Below are 3,883 nucleotides of genomic sequence, written 5' to 3'. Positions count from 1 at the left end.
TGCTCCCAAGCCCTTTATTCCTAGAGGGGTCTGACTGCTTCAGCAGACCTTACGAGTTAAAACAGCGAAGCCCCGACGGAAGAGGAACGTCTCATCATTGTTAGATTATGGGATGTGTTTTATCACATCACTCTTCGATTTAAAAACCAAGGCAGAAAACAACTAATCTCTGCAACTGCTCTGCTTCATTCGTCTGTACGTTGTTTTTTAGATTGCAGCATCTCATACGTTTTGCTTTTTCATTCAGGCTCCAGTTCCTGGAATTCCAGCATGATTTGAGCACTCACTTCAGATTGTGTTGCAAGTTAGTTCTGGCATTCCTTTGCAGAGAGTAATTTGAAAAGCTGACTCAAAACCGTCCTACAGGCTCTGAAACAAAAAGGCAAGCACGACAAAGAACCGTTTACTCCTTCCATCTCCTGCCCTTGCAGCCACTCTCCTGATTTATTTTACCTCTCTGAGCTCTGCAGTAACTCACTGCCTTGGTCCACCAGCTCCTGCCTCTCCGCTGGAGCCGCAGTGCACGCTGTCCTGGAGCACTCTTCGCCATGTGGAGTATTAAGAGGCAACAAAGGCGTTAATTAACTTCTCTATCCAGCGGAGGGCTCAGAGTTCTTCACTCCTGTCTGGGGCTCAGCCCTCCTTTACGATTCCTTTGCTCCCCTTGTGTGGGGGATTTCTCTGGTTTGGGTCATTCACCTGGGTTGAGCTGTTGGGGTGAAACCTCCAGAAGAGGTTGTTACTGTAAAGACCTCCTCCCTCCTCACCCCTCAGCTCAGCCGGGGTGCCCCGATGGCCGGACCTCAGCTGCCCCCAGCCCACAGGCAGCGCTCGCTGCTGACTCACTTCTTGGTCACTGGCAAAACTCCTCTGAGGTGGGGCAAGTGCCCAGGCTGCGTAGCTGCCTCCAGGGACCCCGAGTCTGAGGAGCTGAGCTTAAAAGTCAGGCCAAGCTCCTTTAATGGATGTACTCTTCTGTTTTCAGGCAGTTAACAGAAAAAAAAAAAGGTAGAAAAAAAAAGCCCCAAGTCCACAGCCAAGCATTGCAACATGGGCCGGACACACGGCCAGGGGTGGAAACAAAACAATCCTCTTCTGAGACTGTCTCTGGGGCCTGGGCCTGCTCTGCAATTGGCAGCAACTGGTTGTGAAGGATGAGAACAAACCCGCACGGCTGCTAAGGACGAGGCTGGCCTGGCCCTTGCAAGACGAGGGGCCACTGCAGGTCGCACGTTCTGTGGAAGCTCTGCGGAAGAAGCGAGCAACAGCAGCAAGTGCTCGGCGTATGCACTGCTGGGGAGGAGAGAGCAGGTCCTCTCCCAAAGGTGAGTGACGCGGGCGGGAGCCCTGGGTGCTACGGGTGCTGAACAGCAGCAAGTGCTCGGCGTATGCACTGCTGGGGAGGAGAGAGCAGGTCCTCTCCCAAAGGTGAGTGACGCGGGCGGGAGCCCTGGGTGCCACGGGTGCTGCAGCATTGTTTGGTTTTCACCTAAGTGAGTTCTAGCGGGTTTGACTGCTTCTGAACCTCTCTCTTCAGGTCGCTGCCTTGTCCAAGTGTTCCAAGAGCAATAATGGGCATTGCCTAAAACCCGAGGAATGTTCTCACCGATTTCCTCCTTTCCCAGGAATCAGGAGCGCGGCTGGAAGGAGCGAAGGAGATACACAGCCTGCGTGCGTGCAAACCACGGCAGACAGGTGCCAAAGTTGGAGCAGGCTTGAAAGCGACTCCGAAGTTCAGGAACGATCTGAAAGCTGAAGGCAAAGGAACGAGGTAACCATTGGCAGACTTGCTGGTTTCTGGTGCTTTTTGCACAACTGTGTTTCGGCGCAGAGCAGTGAGCAGCTGCTGTGGCTGCGGCTGCTGTGCCGGCCCCGGCGGGGGTCAGGGTCCCCACCCCCAGGCAGCGAGCGGCACATCGGTCATCCTCAGCTTGCGCATGCAGGAGACTTCTCCTGCGGAGGAAAGGCTCACGGTCCAAACAGGGCTGTGGAGAATGTCCCCTATCACCCGGGCCTTGACAGCCACGTCGATGTGTCAGCCTGTCTTTATAAGGACTGGGAACAGCCGGCCTTGGCAGCAGGGGAACCAGCAAACTCCCCCCCCACATTCCTGCCTTTGATGGTGTTATCAGGCATTCGACACAGGGTCACTGTTAACCTCGCGCATGCAGGGACCGTTCAGAAGAGGAACCGGGTAACGCTTATTCAAGAGAAGTCCCGGCTGAAGTGACAAGCTGGACCCTGAAACAAATACATGGCAAATGCCTTTTGTTCTATGGCTGTGCCGGTTTTCTTACCTGCTGAGTGCAAGAGGGTCTAAGATGTGAAGCAGTTGTGATAGATCCCTTGAAAATATGGCTCCGCTATTGAGAAGATCCATCCGAAAAAGGGAAGAACGGTGTGAAAATACATCGTTCAATTCAACATCACGACGTGTGAATGAGGGTGGGATTTCCTTAGTGGCATCATGAGTGTAAAGGTTGGGCTATAAACAACTCTGAATAAACCACGTTAATTCCACAACAATTGCTCTAACAAAAGGAGCCACTTCTGCTCTTTCTCCAAGCCCGGCAGAGACCCCTCCAGACCTCAGAGAAGGCAGAAGAGTTCGAAAGTTCACATGTTATTTGCACTTCCAGACATTTGGCTCCTTGCCGTGTGCGTTACATACATGTCACTGCGCTCAGACAAGCACGGCAGATTGTACTGGTGGGGTGTCAGACCCAGCGTGTCGCTCTGTGAGGAGCAGCTCGTCCCCAGCGTTCCTGCATTTCGTGGGTGAAGCATGGGAAGAGTATCTGCACGTAGCTGTGGATCGCTCTCCTCCTCCAAGCCCACCTCACCCCGTCTTCTAGGAAATACTGCTTACGCTTCTGAAACACTCACATACCAAGTGACTCGGACTTGCGGAGCCCCGAACACACGTTCCCACGCTGTGATTCAGTGGGTGGCTCAGTCACTGGGGAGGGATTAGTTGCCTCTGGGAGCCACAAAAAAAAAACCTCAAGGAAGACACAAAAAATCAGTCTTTTCTTTCCCATGAGAAAACCAGCTCATTGTTCCACCAGACCTTCCTTAAAATCGGTTCTGTGACCTTTCAGCAGCCCCGGGGAGCTATGTGTCACAACCGTGAGGAAAAGTGGCCCACAGAGGGTGGGACAAGGTGTTGGGCGTAAGCTGCAAATCCCCCGCATGGAGGTTTTGCACGGGATGGTCCCTGGAACCCTGAATCCACACCTGCCTGTCAGCGTGGAACCAAAACAGGCTCCAGGAGCTCTTGAGGAGCTGGTGAGGCCACCCTCGAGTTCACCACAGTGGCTCCCTCATGGTGGTAGGAGCACCCAGCTCCGAGTTCAGCTTCCGCATCACTTCTGGCAGACTTACCTGGGGTTCCTCTTCAGGCACTCCAGCAGCCTCTGGTTTCCTGCTTGTCTTCTCTGTCCTGTCAGCAGCTAACTGCAGAGAACTCCTACCGCAGAGCAGAGTCTCTGGGGGCTCCTGAAGTCATCCACCAGGTTTGTGATGAACCTCCATGGCTGGCTCATCACAAACCCCAAGCTGCTTCCAGCAACAGAGGCCTAACGAACCGTCTGATCTCCCCGCAGGAGACGTGAAACCTCAGACCCAGACTTCAAGGCCAGTGAGGTCTCTTTTCTTACACCTTCTCCACCACTATGTCCCCCCTCCCCACCACACACTCCTCCAGTCCGACTCCTCGTCTGGGGAGTCCTGGACGTGCGGGTGGCACCGGTTGGTAGAGGAGAGACTCCCCCAGCATCGCAGGCTCGCTCTCAGTAAGCGTCGAGAGGAAGAAGGAAAGGTTGGCTTTGCGCAGCGTGAGACGAGTCCAGCCCCCCGCCGTTCCCCCTGACAGCTACCCACG

This window comes from Buceros rhinoceros, unplaced genomic scaffold (assembly GCF_000710305.1).
Source record: "Buceros rhinoceros silvestris isolate BGI_N320 unplaced genomic scaffold, ASM71030v1 scaffold17591, whole genome shotgun sequence".
Lineage (NCBI taxonomy): Eukaryota > Metazoa > Chordata > Aves > Bucerotiformes > Bucerotidae > Buceros > Buceros rhinoceros.
Note: the sequence above shows the minus strand (reverse complement) of the source record.